Below are 20,985 nucleotides of genomic sequence, written 5' to 3' on the forward strand. Positions count from 1 at the left end.
TGCTGCGCGCATGAATTCTCTGATTCCATATTTGTGCTTGTGGCCCCGCCTCTGGCTCCTCGTCGCTGCTTGGGTTTTCAAGGTTGCTGATTGGCTGATGGCCAAGGGACGCGCGTGGCCTCCTGGGACACGTAGCGCGCAGATTCCTGAGAGAGAGCGGCCCTTGCCCTCGCTTGACGGGCTTGCGCAGGCGCGTTCCCTCGGGTCCACCACCAGGCTCCAAGAGGGCGAGTCGTGCTGGGCTGTGGCGCACAGGCTGCACTACGCGGGTAGCGGGGGCGTCGTGCAGCCCCGGGCCTGCCAGAGGGCAGCATCTGTGCCTCTCGCTGGCAGCCTGGTGGGATTTAGCCAGCTCCAGCGCTGGTGGGCGTGGAGGCCTACCCCACTTCACAGCTTCCTCATAAATGAACACTCAGCCCCCACAGCTGAGGACTGTATTAAAATAGGACTAAGTGAAAAGTACTAGCACTACGGGGAGGCAGAAGAGGACAGTGGGAAAGCAATAGCAGACCTCATCTGGTGGAGAGGGGTCTGGCACAGACTTGGCAGTGTTGGATATAGATACACACACACACACACACACCATTGCCAAGTGGCCCTTTTGGTTCACTTGGCAGCTCAAAGCACACTAAACACCTGTTACACAGCTCACACTACACAACCACATGCCCATGTACCCATCTCCATACCTCATCCTCCTGCCCTCTGAGGGTCTACTCCTGAAAAAGTCTGTGCCAGACCCTTCTCCACCAGATGAGGTCTGCTATTGCTTTCCCATTGTCTTCTTCTGCCTCCCTGTAGTACCAGTACTTTTCACTTAGTCCCCACAGTTGAGGACTATATTGAAATAGGACTCAGTGTTTATTTATGAATGAATATATATATTTATTTTGCAAAATCACCCCCCACCCAAAAAAGAAAACAGGCTGGGGTTGGCAGGGGCAGAGGACAAGCACCGCATGCCATGTAGAAGGGGGATGGTTCCTGTTCATGAGCCCACTAGAAGCAAGAGGCAGCTGCTGAAACGAGGTGGTGGGTTTAAAACTAGAAAGTGCTTTGTTAAGATAGTCAGATGCCAGGAGGGGATGGGAGCAGAACTGACCCAAGCAGGGTGCAGGGCCCAGGGCAAGTCAGCCCATGTGGGACCTCACCCCCGCTCCGATTCCCCCAGACCTAAAAAAGCTGCTGCCGTTATTGGTGGCGGGGGAAGGGGGGTAGCAAGCAGCTGGACATGAAGCTGCCCTGCTCCAGAGGGCCCCCTGAAGCACAGGGCCCAGGGCAGTCACCCTGATTCCCCCCCACCCCCGCTAGGGATGGCCCTGGATGGGAGAGATCATTCTAGAGGTAGCCGGTTGGGTGCTGTTCCTGCATTGCATCAGAGGCCACCACAGACCTAACTGATTCCTTGGGAAAAAGAAAACGGGAAAGGGAGGTCACAGGTTAATAAGGGATCCAGAAGGCAACACTAAGCAGAGAATACTGCCTTCTCCCCCTGAATCAGTGGAGGGAGCCTACAAATGCCGACCAGCAAAAGTGGCTCCTGGGCTAAATGGACCACTAATGTGACCCAGCCTGGTACTACCCATGTTTTTATCCAGGCAGAGGGGGACAAGCCTGAGCCTGGCTCATCTGTTTACCTCCTCAAACCTTTGCTCCCTGGTTGGAAAAAAATCACTAGCCCAAGAGCTGGGGCTTTGAAGGAACTCAACTTGGAATGAAAACTATAGTAAGGAAGCTCAGATTGGACAATTTATATCTATCTTTATTACACTGAGAAATTATTTGAAAACCACACAGACATGGCTAATATGTACATTCCTCTTTATTTAATACAGCACAGACACAGAACACATACAAAAAGAAAAAGTACACTCATGAAAGAGTCCCATCACAATTAAGGACAGGAAATGTCTACGCTGAACTGAATAAGGCTCCTACTGTAGAACACGGGTCTGCTAGTTACACTTGGAATCTCAGAGCAAGTCTGTTGCCAGAAAATCTTTGCACCCCATTTATTAAATTATGGGGGGGGGGGGGGGGGGGGGGGGGGGGAAAAAAAATATAAAATTTGGGGGGGGGGGGGAAGGGGAAGGAGGGAAGAAAAATGAAAAACAAACAAACACACACACACACCTTTCCTGAAATCTTGCAAGGTCAGTACAGTAAATCCACATAAAGATCTATGAGAATGAACTTCTGCACATCTCTGCTCTATCTTTTCTCGATCGATGAAATTCTGATAAAGAGTAATTAAACTTTTTAGCTATTCTTGCAGAATGTCAGATACACGGACTTGTCCAGAACCAGACTTGGTGTGCAAAGTGCAGGACAGTCAACCTGAATATTTGGAAAAAGGTGAAGACATCAAGAGTCTCCCTGGTGGATAGAACTTCGACAGCCAGCGCTGGGAATGCAGGGGGGGAGGGGGCAACAGGGACATGGGACAGACTTTCCAGTAAAATGGCTAGCCTCTATTAAAAAATGTGTCACAACAGTATATGGTGCATATGTTCAATATATGGTGCAAGCTTTTGTGGCAGCAGCTCCCTCATTTTCTTACTTTAGTTCACGATGGAAGTTAACCAGGTACCAGTTCCTCTGGCAAAGAGCCGTATGCTTTAAAAAAAAAAAAACAAACCAACCAAAACCCCCTCCCCCCCAAAAACTAAAATACAAGAGAGGGAGACGGGTGTATTTACAAAATCCATGGCTGGTACAGTACATTATTTTTAAGACACACTAAATGCTACAATCTTTCAGGTCCTGAGATTATTACAAAATAAAGAAGAAGAAAAAAATCAACTCAAAACTTGTAATTCAGGTCCAGTTTTATGAGAGAAAAACCAACCAAAAAGTCACACTTGTTTAAAATACAGTATCCCTTCAAGTTAGTGGAATACAGCTCCCTAAAAACCCAAGCCAAAATAATTTGTGCTAGTTACCAAAAAGTAGCTGTATTTGGTTATCCAGGTCCCTCCCCTTGAGAGTAGCTGTATATGCTTGTCACCTGGGGAACTTTACAGTGGAGTAGTCTGGAGAGATCAAGTGAGCACATGGCTGTTTGGATTTTCTCCGGGTCACTAAGTCAAGGGTTCTTCCCCATGTTCTTAAATATGCAGGTAACAAAGGAACAAGGTGACCTCCTATGAATTCATGCTGGGCAAAATGAAAATAAAAAATTAGAAAAAAAAGTAACTGATTTTAGCACATTTGCCACCTCATAGGAATTGGACATTCCCTTTCTTGACAGTAAGGAGAACTATGCAGGATCTGAATATTGCTAGGGGTTTGGTTTAGGAATTTTTAAGTTTGAGACAAAATAAGCACTTTGCCAATTTTTCATTTAAAACTTGACACCAACAGGCAAGAAGCAACCATGAAAAGGCCCCTTAAGTCCCTTACTTTATATTGCTTTCTCCATTCTCAAGAGGACCAGCAAGCTAGCTACAATTAAGCTGGTTAACTATCCAAAATTGGAAAATGTGCATTTTATTGTGACAACAAATACAAAGGATACTTCTGCTTAAACCCTTTCACTGGGAGGACTCGTTGCAAATAGATGTAAAACCAGCTTTTAAGATTGGAAGCTCTGCTGTTGGAGCAAATCCCTTCACTAGGCAGTGATATAGGGGCTCAAATGTCTGTTTACAAGGAAGAGTTTTTTTAGCACAGTGCTTTTTATCTTTTTATGCAAGTTATAAAATTACACAGATGCCCTCCTAAAGTGGGAATCTGCTTGACTAGTGGCCTAGAAAATGCCAACATTCAAAGGGTGAATCCATTAAATGCATTCTAAACATCACCCTCGGAGGAAAAAAGAGAGACTGGTAGAAGGATCACAGAACAGGACTAATTCAACTGCTAAAATACAACATTTCTCAGGAGATTTTTTGAAAGGGGACAGGAGTAATGTAGCTTGCTATTTTAAACCAAGAGCCCAAAGTATTTTAAAAACAGCTCCCATCTAAACCCAGCATAAAATCTTGAGAACATATGCAACATAACTGCACTGGTTGCTACAGCAAACTGAAAATACTAACTTTAAAACATGCTTGCTGTAGCAGTTGCCTCTGAGCCAAACTGTTCGGCTGTAACAAGTACAACACAGGAGCTGATGAGAAAGAAATGGATCACTGTTCAGCTTTTATTCAGGGAAGATGCCACTTATGGAGATCCAGCCACCCATTAGCCAAGATTGCTTGGTTAAAAGCAGTCATCAAATTGGACACTGGACTTTCTAGAACCCGTTTCAGTTGCAAGGACATTTATTCCCCCAACCCCCAATGTAATTGGTATGTTAGATGTGCACTGCTGTAGCTTCTTGGTCCAGTTCTGCAGAGCTGAATATTGTGCACCTATCTAAAAAGCTCTCAGGATCAAGCCTGCCATCAATGAATAGGAGATTTTATTTGCCCCCCCTAAAGCACTTTTCATGATAATTTTGACATTAGGCTTCGCACCAGTGAAAGGGTTTCTTTTTTCCCCTCCTTTTAAAATACAAAAGTTCATTCTTCATGTTGGAAAAAAACCAAACAAATAACCTAACCTTTTTAGTACAAACCTCAAAAAATATTATGCCACATTTCTTTGGGTAGACGTTTAACATTTGTTAATGGGACAGCAGGAAGAGGAGTGTACATAACACTGGAACATGTAAAGAATACTTATCTGCATAGTTGATATTAAATGACTACTAATTGAACTAAGGCCTTATCTGGAAAAAGCTGAGAAAAATTTCCTTTTCCCCCAATTGGTGGAAACTAATCAGTCCCAAAGAAGCGCTTGGTGCCTCACCAGCTGCTGAGTTTGATTTAAGCTTGGTGGGACCTTCCAACTTGTTTTGTTTGGTTAACAGTCCTTCCCCTCTTGCACCTTTTTTTGGGCACGGGGCAGTTAGGAATACCCATCCAAGGTTGCTTTTGGAATATGCCTGCACATATCGCAGAGTCAAAAGCCCTCAGTACTGAATGCTGTCAGAAGTTATTTGAAAGATAGTATACATTATTTGTTTTGGACTCTTTCACTAAGATTAGAAATTTACGATTAGCTTACTGCTCAACAGGCTTGTGGTGGTGGTGAGAGAAAATGGGATTGAATTTCCATTCTAGAAACATAGAACACCTTTAAAAATCCCTTTTTCTAACGAGTTGCTCTACAGCTTTATACTTATTAGCTGGGCACTACAATACAGATTTTGATCCTTGGCTACAGCCAAGGGCCAACACAGAACTAGTATGGAGGGTATAACACTACTGTAGAGCATGTTTGTGTGTTCCCCTGAACTCTGGGGCAGCTGCAAGACAGGCTGGTTTTTCAGTGCAACTTGAAGCAACTCCAGGACCTTTTCTATGTTACTTCAGCTACCATTGGTTCTAATAGACTGTTACAGAAGTGAGGAATTGCAGAAAGAGGTGTGGAGAAGGAAAAACTTAAGGTTTATGGCACAAAAGCAGGCTGATCTTTCAGTGGCAGAGTAAGCCAACTACAGGGCTGCTTTGTGCTGGCAGTGATCACCGATTTAGATAGACATTTTTATTTAAACATCTTACAAAAAACCCAAACAGACTTTCAGTTCAGTTAAACTTAAGTTTCCTCTGACAAGAAAACTGGCATTTCTTCTGATGAGACCATCTGCTGTATTGCTTTGCTCTAGGATTTGGGAGACCAGCTCTATTCAATTCCTGATCTGGTTTCTAGAGATGTCTTTCCACACTGGAACCAAAACAAGATGAAGGCACTGCCCAGTAAAAGCACCTCACAGAATCACTATATATTAATCATGCTGATATTGGGCATCTTGGGCTTGTATTCAATGTTAGACAACTTTTCAATCAGACTTCTTAGAAAAAAAGTTTTTATAAATATGGAAACTAGACAAATTTGTTTAATTATTTCTGGAGTATGGTAGAACTTTTCTAACTTGCAGTAAATCCTTACACACCCCCTTGCATATCTGTAAGTTTTGCCAATTACATAATAGCTAAATAAGCATAGAAATATTTAAATTTGATCACCACCGTTAAGGTACTATTTTATGCTGCTCTTAGTGTACCGTCATTCTTTTGAAAAAGAAAAGCTCTTAATGGAGATCTAACTCCAGCTCTTTGCTGAAAGTTGGAGAGAAAACATTTTGACACATGATGTAGGCAATTTATGGGTTATAGCAAGGTTTTACTTTAATAAGGGAAACCCCTCTTTATAACTATTGTATGGGAAGAAGTAACAACATTGGTGAATTCAAGCAAGATTCCTAGCAATGCCTAGAGCAGGGCAGATGCGAGTAACACCATAAAAGGTCTCTCTCCTGCAATACAGCTCAATTCAGGATTATTGCAACCTATTTTAACCAAGTCTATTCTATTTAAAAGGGCCATCAATTGTGGGAAAGTGTGTCAAATAGTGAGTGTGTGAGGTGGTTTAATATTTACAGGTAGGCAGATTGGAACCATCAAATAAACTTAACTCATGACCCACACAAGATTCAAAATTTACATCTCCAGAGGGAAACATATCCAGTCCCTTTCCTTCTAACCACCTCTTCTCTCTCTCTCTCTCTCTCTCTCTCTCTCTCTCTCTCTCTCTCTCACACACACACACACACACACACACACACACTACAGTCATTCAGGCACAAATTTTCACTTTCCATAAGTAAAATGTGTCGTAAAGCCAGCAGAGAACAGAGTGGAAAAAACAGGATTCTTAAGAATACTGTTGTGTGTGTCAGGGAGCATACAGAATAAATGCCATGGTACAGCAGCTGTAACATTACACACACATTACACACTTTATACAAAAGGGAAAATAGTTTAACAGCATAAAGTCATCTTGGCAAGTTTAAGATTTGTTTTCCTCCCAAATGCCTCCTCAGCACTTTAGGATCTCTGAGAACAGTTTAAAGGAGGGAGAGTTGGGGGGGAGGGTAATAAAATAAAGAAAAGGCACTTAAACAAAGGACAAAGGCCTGAATCAAGTAACTCCTGGAGGGGTAACAGCCATTTCACCAGAGCTAGGACCAATCAGAATCTACCAACTTTCAAAAAGCTTCTACAAAATTAAAGTTGCATAAAGTGTTAATTAGCCAGTCATTTACCTACTGCTTTTACCTTCTGGCTCATTTAACAGAAACAGCAAGTGTCCCTATTCTGACCCTACTTAAGTACAAAGCCAGGAACTGGAGATCTGGGTGGAAACCTTCCAGAGCTTAGCTTGACTGCAGGTTTTACTTTTTCCTGCAATTCCATTCCCCAAAAAAAGTTCACAACCAAAAATAATAAAAAGGGACCACTGTGCCTTTAACAATGCACTCAAAACAAAAAAAAAAAAAAACCACCAAAACCCCCAGAAAGCACCACCCCATTTCTAATCCACCCGTGGGCAAAATCTATTCCAAAAAAGAACTGTAAACTAGATTAAAATGCTAATAAATACAGCCAAAAGTTCATTTTATGAATGTAGCAGCAAATGTGATAAAGTTAGCTGGAGTCCTAAAAGATGACCCCCAGAGGGTTATGGTTCACACAACTGATGGCAGCTTGGGAGAGTTGCAGGATTTCTCTGCTTTCATGTCCTCATGTCGGACCAAGTGGAGAAGAAGGTGGAGGAAGGGTCAGGTGGCTGGAGTGGTTGAGGGGAACAAGGCCCAGGTGCCTGCCCCACCCAAAATCTGACAGCTTTGACTGGATTCAGACAGGAAGCAGAACTCTGATAATTAGAAGTCACTTCTGATTAGCTGAAAACAGATGTTAAACCCACAGCATCCACACCTGTGACTTGGTTACTCAACAATATTCATTAATCTTCTTGAACTAAAAGAGAATGCTGGATGAAATAATGATTTAGGCCATCAACATCCTTCTGGGGGAGAGAACACTGCTATAATGATCCAAATTGATCAGAAGTCTTGCAGCCTGCGCTTCATCTAGCCTGGCTCCTTTCTATACTTCACAAATCTCTCAGAGGATTTAAAATTGCTACTATGTCTATTGGGGCTTTGGATCATGTGGCAGAAGGCATTACCGGAAGGGAGCTAACTTCTAAAACCTGTGTTTGAAATTATTGCTTGCATCTGTTTGAGGCTGAGTGAGCTTGACATCAGCTCACATTCAGCCCCCAAACCAAAGTTCAGCCCTGCTGCCCAGAAAGACAGCTCTACTGGCTTTCTTATTGCTTGTGAATACTGAGGGTTATTTAATGCATACAACAGTTTACATTATATATATTATCAAAGGCCCTTAAAAAGTAGTAAGACTCTTGGGGGGGGGGGGGAAACTAGCTTAAACAAGATGTTGCAGGAAGGGTGTTACCTATTTTTGCATCAGGATGTCACAAATATCCTTCACTTTCCACCCTGCTCATGCTCCCCCTCTTTCTGCAAAGATCCTGGGAATCACTCAATAGTTATTTTTTGACCTGGCCTTGCTGGGTTAAGCAAGTGGAGAATACTTTACCAGTTCCAAAGTAATCCAGGCTGGTAGTAAATGAAAATAGTTATCCTCTGGGTGTACTTTCAACAGACTATAGGAAGAAAGTTTGTAATCTCCATATTGTTTCCCATCATACTGCCCAAGTCTATAACTCATGCTAACCTGTGTTCTTCCTTGTCAGGACTGCCAACAGGACTAAAACTGAATGGCCCATGGAAACTAAATTACCTTCTAAATTCTAGAGATAACCCTCCTGATTAAGGATGAGGCACACTTGAGGTGGGGCAAAGGAAATTTGTGCTGTCACCATCTGTGCTGTTAGGATAAAAGCCTTCAAACTCTAGGACTTTCAATTGTGTACCTTTTATCAGATCTAGAATCTCATGTCAGAATGCAAAAGTGAAGGATGGCAATTTAAATGAGACACCATGATGAAGGAAATACAGAAGAGGATAGAGCTCTTCTGGGGTAGGGTAGTTGTTTCCACATATTGCTGTCTGACAGTTGTCCACTGCAATTCCCGCTACATGCATTATTAAAAAATATGTGATATGTTTGACACAACTCAGAGTTAATACTTTGTCAAAAATTTCTGGCTTCAAAATGTCCTCTTTCTTCATCCCCTTCTGGGGAAAAAGATAAAACAAAAGCACAACTTGGATAGTACCTTCTGAATAATTTATGGTATTCTATACTCTGGAGAATTTTCATCTGACTAGGAGGATTCAGGCTATTTTTCACAGAAGTTTTGTGCAAAAACATTTATCATTGGGCTCAACCCAACATTTGTTTTATACTATATACACAATATATTACTTTAAGTTCTTGTTTATATATTTATATATAAAATTAAAGTGAGATCTAAGTAGAAAAAATGTTGTCTGGTCTTTGTAAGAAAAATAATTCACGCATGTCAAAGGGAATTGAAAACTAAAAGTTAGTATAGCAAAAAGTATTAAGAGATTTAATATCCAGGGACCAAAGTTTGTACTGGGCAGGTGAGAGGCAATTAAGTAATTACAGGTTCAATCTCAGATCATAGCTATGAGAGAGAGAGAGAGAGAGAGAGAGAGCGCGCGCACGAGCAAAACAGACTAGAAATTTCAGTATCTCTGGTCACAGTGACATTTTAGGTTTGAAAGAGAAAGGGCATCAGATCAGGGACTGATGTTCTAGCTTCAGTGATCCTGAAAACCTTTTTACTCCAATTCCTGCCATGCTTATCTTACCTTTCACAGAAAAAAGACACAACAGTAAAGTTTTGACCTAAGAACCTCCTCTGTCCTACTGCTGAAAGTGCAATTTGTGCTGAATATTTCCTAAATGTACAAATGAACCACCCAAGATATTGCTATCCAAAAAGGAAAGCCAGCCTTGCAATCCTGAGTTACCAAGCAGGAAAGAGTTCAGGCCATGAGCTCCCCAGGCCAGCAGGGGCTAGGAATGCTGGAGAGACAATGCATTCAGCCCCAGGAAGAGAAGGCACCCGAGGTCGCTTTTGAACGACTCCTCTTTGGCTAATGCCTGAAGCAGTATTAACTTGTCTCTGAAATAAGTCACATCCAGCTATCCTTAGCTGAAGGGTTACTGTGGTGTGTGGCTTTTGGGAATACTTGTATGAAAGAGGAAGTAAATCCAGAAGACGAGGAATTGACCTTGGGTTTATAAAGGATGAGAATAGGGTGTTTCTTCACTTTAATAGCAGAGAAGCTCAAGGAACCAACTGAAGAAGTGAAGCAACTTTATAAGGGTGGAAAACCAGAGTGTCCATCTTCCAAAAAAAAAAAAAAGGTCTGAGAAGAGCTCTCAAGCTAAACCAACAACATTTTTCTTCCTTTTCTGTAAAAAGATATATTCCACCCCGACATACACTTTAAATATCAATTATTCTATGCTAAAATATCCCAGGGATTACTAGGATCCCCCTTAATTTTTCTCTTGCCTCTCTACCATGAACATCATTTTGAAAGGGAGCTGTCTGGGGATTAATGAAACTGCATTAGAGGCCCCACAAAACTCAGAGCCTGTATTTGCTATGCTCTTCCAAAGAGGTCATGCTGGACAAACGTTCAAATCAGAAGCTTTGTTTGTATCCATAAGAAAGTTTCTTATTTACTCCACAGACCATCCAAGCAGAAACCACCTCTGGTCTGCAACCATATAGTATGCTCAGGACTGATACATACTCTTACTAGCATCCTGCTCTTGCTGAGTGGATGATCCCAGCCCCCAAACTGGATGGAGAAATCTACTCCAGCTTCCCTTGTGCTTCCTCCTCATCACTGGACATTACCCAGAAAGTAAACTTTGTGCCGCTGTGGGTTTGACAACTACAATTTTTTTAAAGCCAATCAGAGTGAATAAAAAAAGATTGGTTTCTTTACGGCAAAAATCCAACTATGACCAGTCTGCATGACCAGGAAGGACCATCCTCCTTTTCCTTCTCTTTTTGATCAAGTACTGTTTTCTTTTTCTTCTTCTTCTTCTTCTCACCACAGTGCTTGGGATCAGAGTATGTAAACATTGACAAATACAGCAGCCCTGTGACCATGTAAGCACTTTCCCAACTGGGCAGATTCCATCAGCCAATCAGAACTACTTCAGCTCCCTTGTTCATCCAGAAGTCACTGGGTTTTCCGCTGTAATTTAGTGTCCCCTTTGCTTTGGCCTCCATCTGGGGTTTGGAGAAAACAAGGGGTTGGGGAGGGGTGGGATAAAAGAACAAAGAAAAAAAAAAAAAGAGGCATCAAAAAGTTTCATTTGATTATGAGAGATGTAATATAAAACAGCAGCGCAAAATTCTGAACAGCATTTTGAATGGGTTCCCTCCATGTGTGCATTCTTATAGCCAGTGGGAATATACAACAAGAAAATATGGACCGTATCCTGCAGTGAGTGGAAGTGCTTCATTGCACCAAAGACTGAGATTGATGGACAGGATGTTTCATTTTTTAGTCATTTAGCAGGCCTAAAACAAAACACTACCAAAGTGCGATGCCTTTACAGGGAAGAGGACTCCTTTCAGTGACTTATAAACAACTTATTTTATATGAAAAACTACTGAAGAAACTATTCTGTCTCTAAGTAGTAATTATGTTGTCACTGAGAAAGTAAAACATGGTCATAAAAATACTGTGGCATCTTTACTCTTGTACAGCAAGCATAAAAACAGAACTCTACTACAATTTTTTTTAAACAATTCAGCTCTATTACCCTAGAACTACATTTTTGAGCCACGCCCCGTGACAAATCCCACAATTTTTTCATTGAAAAAATCATTCCATATTCATATTGGTTTCACAAGCCAAAAAAAGAAAGTGGGGAGAACCAGTACTCTAGACCATTCTGCATGCCTCAGCAGGAATAAGATCTTCAGGAATAGCTGACAGTCTGTTGGATATAGTGAAGCATTGAAAATATATATGTAGTTCAAAATAATGAAACTTCCAAAGGGAAGATCCTGGAGGATGGAAGGGGAAAGAGAAGCCAAGGAATCCTCCTATTTAACTTGCAACTCAAAGGAAAGTTTACTGGGTGGTAATATTTTTTTCATGAGATCACTCATATTACAATTTGCAATCTTGGATCTTTAGCTTCCAAGGCGATAAAGCATATTTGTTCTAAGATTTTTGACACTCAGGCAATGGTATACGTAATTTCGGCATAAGACCTGCACCATTCTGCTTCAATGTGCATTATTGCAATAGCTCGCTCATCATTTGCCATTAGGACAGCCTTTGCAGTCTTCGTCTTCTCCATGGCAAACTCAATCTGATTCCCAGCTAAGAGGCTAGAGTGGCTTCAATCAAGGGCTGAATGGAGAATCTGGCTTTTTGGGGTATGTCTATATGGCACAAGGCAAAGGACATGCACAGATGTCCTGTGGTAGCTTTGTGAATACCAACTCTTGGTGCCTTAAAATGGTATAGACATCACCAGAGTTTTAGTTTGAAAAAGGAAAGGGGTGTACAATTTCCTTACCTGTATAAGTTTGCTGCAAGTGAGCAGGCAGAGGTGAATGAGACAGCGTCGCTGCATGCTGAGCACCTGGCTGTAAACCCTTCAGTAAATCTGAAGGAAGTAAGAGAGACAGAAACAGGAGTTTTGGTTCAAAGGACACTAAACCTCCTTATAGCAAAGGTAGCGGCCTCTAATTTCTTCATCCCTCTGTACTTCTGAGAATAATTAGATACATATCAGAACAAGTTACACTGTAAGAGATGCAATACTTTGGACTGTTTTGTTAACAGAAAAGTCCAATCATCTTCAGCATTGCCCAGAGAGCAATTCTAATGGGATTTTTTCAATGGAAATAAGCCAGTCCTGTCCTGGACAATATTCTCTCTTACAGTTAAAAAAAGCAGTTTCTGCATCATAAGCTCTGTGCAAGCCATTACCAAAAAAGTGTTTGTTTGACCAGTTACCGCAAGACCCCAGTAGGTCCTTGAATTTGTTTTGTAGAACCTACAGGATTCTATAATTTGATTCTCTTTTTAAAAAAAAAAGAGAGGGACAAATTAGTATAAGAAGTTGAATTCCATTTATGCACTATTAAGTTGGTAATACCATCAGTCTTCTAGGAAAGCAGACTGTGATAACATTTGTAGAATCATATAAAAACTTAACAGATCACACTATCTGTCTCTTCCTTTGAAAAATCATGTTTCCTATAATTATACACACTATAGCTCATTGCCCAGACCAGTTTCAAGTTAGTCAAGCAGTGCTGCTTCTATCACTTCTCTTCCCAGTTTCAGATTACATGCAGCAAATGATGTAGTTGCCCCTGATTTACACTGCAACATGAATAAACTAGCCACACTTACTCTGAGTTAGGCTGTGGTGGAAAGCCGCTGAGGTAGATCCTGAGGTGGTTGTCACTCCAGCTGTGTCTGCCCCAAAGCCAAGTAGCTCCAAGGGAAACTGGAAGGGAACGGTCACAGGAACAAGGCCACCCAGCATCCCAAAAGGAGTCAATGGTGCAGACGTCACATTCTGATTGGTTACAGACAGTGGTGATGTCATGAGAGTCAGAGGTGAGGCATTTGCCAATAATGATGCTCCTGCTGTTGACTGTACAGAGATGGGGGTTACTTTTAAAAATTACTTTTATAGCCATATTGAATCAAAACCAAGAACAAAGGTTAACAAAGACCACATTCATTTTGTTAATGAATATTTTTGTTAAGAAATTCTTTATAGGTGTTATCAAGGTTTGACCTTTCTCTACATACAATTCAGGCATGTTGTTCATCTCCTGTGCTTGCCTTAACATACTGCAGGTTAATCTTCACAACACCATTTCTTCGTAGATATATACTCAGATTGGAAATCAGTTCTAGCAAGAAATTTCCCATTAATTTTTGCATTACTACTTTTAAATTTAAAAAAAAGCTCTAAATTCCTTGGGAGCATGGAAACAGGTCCAGTTTAAAAATAAACCCATCTATCTTAACACGCTACCAGCTTTCTGATTTCATAATAAATGGCTTAAAAGTACGTCTCTCAACAACCAAACCTATTTATTAAAAAAAAAAACAGCCCTTTTTCAAGGATAAATGATGATTATGGCTACGTTACTGTAATACCTTAAAAGCATTTCAGAGGAAAGGGCCAGAAGTATTTACAACCAGAAAATGTGATCCCTACCTACTAAGCAGATAACCAAAGTTACATTCCCATTCATTTCATCTTCAAGATGGAAAACAAACTGTAAAGCATATTTTGGTTGTAATACCCTCCAAACCACATTAATTTTTAGCTGGTTTACTACTTAAATACTGGCAGTTGTCCTGCTCATTCACATTAACCTCTTTTCTATTTCAATCTGATACCATTGTTCATTCAAGAGTCAAGGTCATCTCCCTTAAATTAAAGAGAAGAGAAAGTCTACTTGAATGGACAATGTGGTTATATTATAGGCATCTGATCCAGATGGATTCAAATGCTGAACAGGACTTGGAAATAGTGAATTTTGGATTACTGACCTTTACTGAAAACGAAAAACTTGAAATCATTTAGAATATTAACCGAAGAGATCAAACTGGAGAAAAAAAATCTTGAATTTTACCACAGACAAAGGAAAAACAAAAGCCATGAAAGCTCTTGACAAAAGTTAAAGTATCTGCTTACTGGATCAAAAATTAATAAACAGATAATTTTTAAAGGCCTATATCTGTAGTTCTCAACCTTTTTTAGACAAGGCACCCCTCAAAATGACAGCTCTTAGTTTTCACTCTTTTTTGACGACAAAAAATACTAGAGCAATTCTTCTGTTGCAAAGAACTCAGAAAGACTACAGCAGGTCAGAATGTTTTAAAACTATGGATTCTTACTTGAAATCTCTGGATTTTTCTTGTGAATCATGTTTCCACAGCTAACAGTGTTAATTTTGCATGGCACCTTTCAGCACCCCTGACAGGACCTCAAGGCACTAGGGTACAAAGGCACCTTGCTTGAGAATCACTAGTTTAAACCAAGAGCTGTGGAATGCCTGTATTACAATATCAACATGAAACTCCACTTAACAAGCAGACTGCTGCAGTTTGGACTAACTTCAGCGTTTCCTCATTTTAGGATGTAGCCCCAAGCATAGCACATTACAATAAATTTGTCAAGGTGCCAGGCACAAATAAGTGTACCAGATCCATATAAAAATTAACACACAAAATGCACATGCTTGTCTTATTTTCCCTAAACCACAGAGAAAAGCAGTTTCCCAACATGTCTTTCTAGGTACCAACGCAATCATAATAGATGTTATGACCATAAGAATCGTATTGTTGTGTTAGAGTCTGATCTGCACAACAGGGAACATTTTATCAAGTGATTTCTATATCAAACTTTAACTTCTGATCAAGTTTCAGCATCTCCTGAAGTCATTCTATCCTGAATTAAAGAATTTATATAATAAAAAGAGTCCAACACCAAACTTTTATAAAGTTACTCCATTGGCCAGTTACCCTCACTAAACAACTTGCACCTTGTTACAACTTTTAACTACTGGATGTAAAGACCACTACCTCCTGTATTTACTTGAATCCAAAGGGGTTTTTCTTCTCTATTCAACATAGGGGAGTAAGCATCTCATCTTGGATTCAAATACTGGCCTGGGGCAGGCAGCTGCTATGGCTCTGGCTCCAGCCCTGACTTTTACCCAGGCCTGGGAGCTGCCATTGTTGTCTGCCCCAGGCCAGGGTCAGGGCCAGAGCCGCTGCATTTAGTAAAAAAAAGGGGCAGCTAAGGGAGAGAAGGGCACAAGGCACTATGGGTACAAGGAGTCAGGCTGCCCATCCCCTCCTTACCTCCCCACACTGCTGATTTCCCTGCCACAGCGATAGGGGGAATGAATTTAAGACACTCTCCCAACCTCAATAATTTTCCATATATAGAAACTCTGGAGGTCATCTTAAAATTCCAAGTTGTCTTAGATTCAGATAAATACAATATCCAAAATCCTCTTATCATATAGGTGCTTGCAAGCTGCAATAGTCACCTGGATGAAACTTCGTCTTGGACTAACTAAATAGACTGAACTCTAATCTTGCACTATAAAACAGATTCTCCATACCTAGATTCACTTTTGTAACACTTTTCTGAATTATTTCTAATTTGAGAGTCTTTCTGGAACATGGAAGTAAGAAATGAATATAGTATCCCAGTACTGGTCTCTCATTTATGCCCCCCCACCAATTTCCTATTTTTTCACTTATGTGCCAACATTTGCATCAGCTTTCCTAGATATTCTTGCCACAGAGCTCATCTGCAGTTTATTATCCTTATAACCTTGAAGTTCTTTTCTTAAGAAGTCAGTATTTCAATAAAGTATTTTCCCATTTTATTTGACTTGCATTCTTTATTTCTAGAAGTACTCTCTCTCTAGGTACCATATCCAAACAGGACATTGGTGACCATGGTCTTCCACAGATCTCTTCTCTTTGAGGCACACAGAATTTCTAGTGTTGATGCATTCATCCATTTAGACAGACTCTTGACACAAGTCATTCCATGGTCTCTCCTTCCTTCAGTCTTTCTAGTTACAACCAGACTTTCAATTTCCTCTTTCCTTATAATGTGCCTGAGAAACTCCAACTGTTTCTTTCTGATGTTAATAAGCAGCTTCCTTCAGCAGCCTGCTCTTAAAAAGATATCTCCACTTGAATTGTGATTTGTGCAACATACCTTCAAGATGCACATTAAGAACCAGATCTCACTTGTTTTAATTCTCTTTTCCATACTTGACGATATTGTCCAGCATTCCGATGCATACATGAGGACTGGTATAACACAGCAATCCAAAACTCTCAACTTCGGCTCCATAGAAATAGTAATATTTGTCAATATTTTTCATTTTCAGAAATGCATCTTTTGCCATCCCTAGTCTTCATTTTATTTCATGATCACATTTACCATCTGATGTTATTCAGCTTCCCAAGTAGTTAAATTTATTAACCTGTCTTATCTGTTCCTTTTCTACTTCGTCATTGCATACAGGAATGATCTTCTTTGTAATTACCATGCATTCTGTTTTTCTACAGTTGATACTTAAATCCTTCTTCTCACTTTCACTAACAATTTTATCTAAAATTCCCTGCAGCTTCTCTTCTGAATCAGCTATTAAGACTATTAAGCTAGTCTATTATGTCGAAGTACTACCTGGCTTTTAGCTGCCAACACATGTTTGAGTGAACTCAGTTTACGATGAAGTCCAAATTATTCTATAAAACAAAGCTGACAGTTAATACTCTACCAATTTCAGCATTATCTGCAAACATGACCATACATGATTTTGTTTTCTCCCATTTCATTGCAAGTTAGTTAATGGCATTAGGCAATGGTGCTCAACCATTTGGCCCCATAGACCAGATAAGTGCCTTGGGGACAGTTTGTGGGCCAGATAATGCTCCACGCACTAGATTCAAGCCCCATCCCTTCCCTGCTGCCACCCACCAGGATTTGGCCCCAGTGCTGCCCCTGCCTGGCCTACACACTGGGATTAGGTGCCTAATCCAACACAGAGCATGGAGCTCATGGGTCTGGAAATGTGACAGCAAGTAAATGGTACCACCACTCCCTGCCAACAAGTTTTTGGACCCATGGGGAGCCCCATCAGCCAGATGACATGGCACTGTGGGCCAGATATAGCTTGCGGGCTGGGGGTGAGCATCCCTGGCATTAGGCTAACAGATCCTTGTGGGAACTCATTAGAAATACCCCCAGATGATGAGAATTCCTCTTTTAGAATTCTTTTTTGAGATCCATCAATTAAACAGATTTTCAACCTATTTAATGCAAGTAACATTGATTTTACATAGAAACCCTATTATGTTTTTTTTTTGTTTTTTTTTAAATGTTACCATAAATGATAAAAAAGTAGTGAAAATAAGCTGGGGGAAGAGACAGTAGAGATTGGCTATGCAGTTAAAGTGATTCATAGTATTATGTAAATCAAGGAAGTACTGAATTCAAAATAAGTGCTGTTGTCTCTTCAGTAAAAACTGACACGCTATGCCAGACACAAAGTGGAAAATAAGGAGCAAAGATGGAAGTGGAAAGTGACAAGGACCAAAAGAGGCCAGAATGAAATTGGAGACATTCAGAATATGAAGAAAAGCTTGAGTTTCATACAGAAATACTGAGAGCCAATGCAGACACTAAGAGGGACACAACTGAAGAAAAGATTAATTTAAAAAAATAACTGGAACAGAAAGACATCAGAATGTGGCAAACTGGAGAGAAAGTCGTAGTAACTATACTGACACAAGTCATCATCTTTTCACAGACAGCTAATATGCAATATAGTTGAAAGTTCCAGTAACAGGATAGGGTATGACAGCAGCCAAGAGGCTATTAGAAGCAAACAAAGTACAACCTGCAAGGTCTTCCAAGAAATCAAATTCCAGCAGAGTTAATTTAACCTGCCCTTTTTTCTGATGACACAGATAAGCCAAGTAACTGCAGTTTACTATATGCTGATCCTGTGGATGAAACCTAAAATTCAAGGGGGTGGGAGTGGGGGTGTTTTTAGTAATTATGTACATTTTATATATATTGTACTTTAACAAAAAAGTGAGTGAATCAGGTAACTGAGATTTAATATTTGTGCATAACCTGTACATTCACTATATGCATATTTTAGATGGATTTATAATACTGTACTGATTTATTGCGCAAGCAGCAACATATTGAAAGTATACCGTTTCTTAGGACTAGTAAGCATAATTTTATATACACTTAGTATATTTCTACTGTACTTATAATCATGCTCTTTTGTCCTAAAGGATCCTATGCTTTGCAAGTAAAGCCCTGTAGTAAAACATTGAAATACTTCAATTGACAAAATGTGAAAGTTTTTTCTAAGTCGAATTGTAGGACCAGCTTTGGTTTAGGAAGACAGAATTTAATTACCGTTAATAGAATCTGATTAAGTCACCAGAATTATTACCTCTAATTTTGCAAAAAGACCCAAAATGGGATATTCAGTGACAAGTAAAAACATCATTTTAAATCTCATCTAATCTCACCGCCATTTCTTAAAGCAATCTAGGTTTTATTAAACTAGCTCTACATTGTACTTTACATCTGTAGAATTCAAAGTGCTTCACAGTAAGAATGAGTACCATTATCATCCCCATTCCACAGATGCAGAAATGAAGATAAAAGGAAGTAAAGTTTTCAAAGTGAACCGTGGCAAGTCACAACAGGCAGAACAAAAAGATCCCAGGTTTCCCCAAGTCCTAGTCCAAGTGCTCTAGCTATTAGACTACACTACCACTCAAAAAGCATGAAATGTTTCTCCTTCATGTAGATCCCCGATACAAATTCTGACCAGGTCCAATGGTCCTTGGCTTATGTGTAAACAGGGTACATTGGATGGGTTCAGGTCATATGGCAATCTAAAATAAGCAAATGCCCATAGTATACATCCTTAGTGTGATGTAGTATTATTTACAGGGGTGGCCATAAAGTTCCTGGAACCAAAAAAAAAAAAAAAAAACTTTTACCCTGCGCTATGGACAGTTCACCCCTCTCGCCTGCCATATCTTGATGTCAAATGGTTATTTAAGAATGCAGGAGGCTGTCCTGGTCTTATGGCAATAATCACCAGGTTTGGGGTCAAGGCTGTAATGGGCCAGTTGCTTGGCTCCATTCCACCCCTACATCAGCCCCAAGCCTCACAGAAGCCTTAACATTCTCACTTCAAACTCTTGGCATCTGTCTGAGACTTCAGACCCCTTGGTTTTCCACACATCCCATTGGGTCCCTCAGACCTCTCAGTTTTTCACTCATCCCCCCCTTAGACTGTCATATGCCTTAGTCTCTCACCCCGACCCGTAAGCGCCTCGGTCTCTTCCTCAGCCCCTACTAGAACTGCCAGACCCCTTGGTCTCTTCCAGACTCCACAGGTGCCCCTCTCTCTTGCCTCTTCCTGGGACACTGAACCCTTCTGGTCCCACTCTATTCCTGGACCCTCACTGGGCCTTGCTCTATTCCTGGCCACTCTGGGCCTCTGAACTCTTCTGGTCCCACTCTTTCATTCCTTTTCTGTCAGGGTGTGGGGCCATAGCGTAGCCCACAAGGCAGTGGGAGCTGAGCCTTTCAGGTACCCCATACTGGTCTTTCCTGGTGGGGGGGGGCGCGCGTGCACGCGAAGGGCACACATGACATTGCATGGAGGCTGCCCTGCCACAGACAGCCCTGCCATGCTAGCCAGCCCCAGTGGGGTACAGTTTCAGATCTTATCCAGGACCAGCTTCAGGCCTTCCTGATCTAACTATTCTGGCACCTCTTGGGCTCCCCACTGATGTCATATGCCCCTCCTGGGCTGCAGACCTCTGGGCGTCCTGGCCCTGGCTCAATCTTGCCTCTGGGCCCCAACTCTTGAGCCCTCTTCCTCAGATGGCCCTGCATCAGCCATCTTCATCCTGGGCCATATGCCCCTTGACCCCATTTTCTTAGCTATGGCCACACATGGACCTTTGGTATGTCCCTTCCAAGGCCCTGTCCCTGCCTTGGGCCAGCTGTGGTCTCCAGGCTCCCCTGGCTTTGGCAGTTTTTGTTGTGGCTTATTTCAACCTTTTGGCCCCACATAGGCCAGCTGAAACTCCAAGGTTTAGTCCTCTGCTGCCAGACTTCGCTCACCTATGGGGTCTGCCCACTCAGACCCTCTGTATGAACCTCTCATTCTCCACCTCTCTCCCCCCCTGGGCTCACCCAGAGCCCTCTGCAGGTCACACAAACCCAACCCCTCTCACTGGGTTTACCTGGACCTGTCAATAGGTCTCAAATAACCCTTCTTTTTAGGCTCACTTAAACCCCTGAATAGGCCTCCCATGTAGTCAGCCCCTCTCTCAGGGTTCTGGACCCTACGCTAGGTCCCCAAGAACCTCCTCTACCCTGTTAGTCCCTTCCCAAACCTACAGACTGCTTCAGACGTCCCTGGAAAAAGTCATGGGACAGATCCCCAAGAAATCAATTTCTAAGCACTTGGAGAAGGTGATTAGGAACAGTCAGCATGGATTCACCAAGGGCAAGTCATGCCTGACCAACCTGATTGCCT

General features: G+C 41.4%; 1 long non-coding RNA gene across 1 annotated transcript; it reads right to left on the reverse strand.

Moving 5' to 3' along the window:
* Positions 1–2,069: 2,069 nt before the first annotated feature.
* Positions 2,070–13,799, reverse strand: LOC102369863. The gene is made up of 3 exons (XR_001358976.2): positions 13,253–13,799; positions 12,408–12,497; positions 2,070–11,100 (listed from the first exon to the last, which is right to left on the reverse strand). It is a non-coding gene; the product is annotated as an uncharacterized LOC102369863 (long non-coding RNA).
* Positions 13,800–20,985: the final 7,186 nt, after the last annotated feature.

Source organism: Alligator sinensis, unplaced genomic scaffold (assembly GCF_000455745.1).
Source record: "Alligator sinensis unplaced genomic scaffold, ASM45574v1 scaffold1081_1, whole genome shotgun sequence".
Lineage (NCBI taxonomy): Eukaryota > Metazoa > Chordata > Crocodylia > Alligatoridae > Alligator > Alligator sinensis.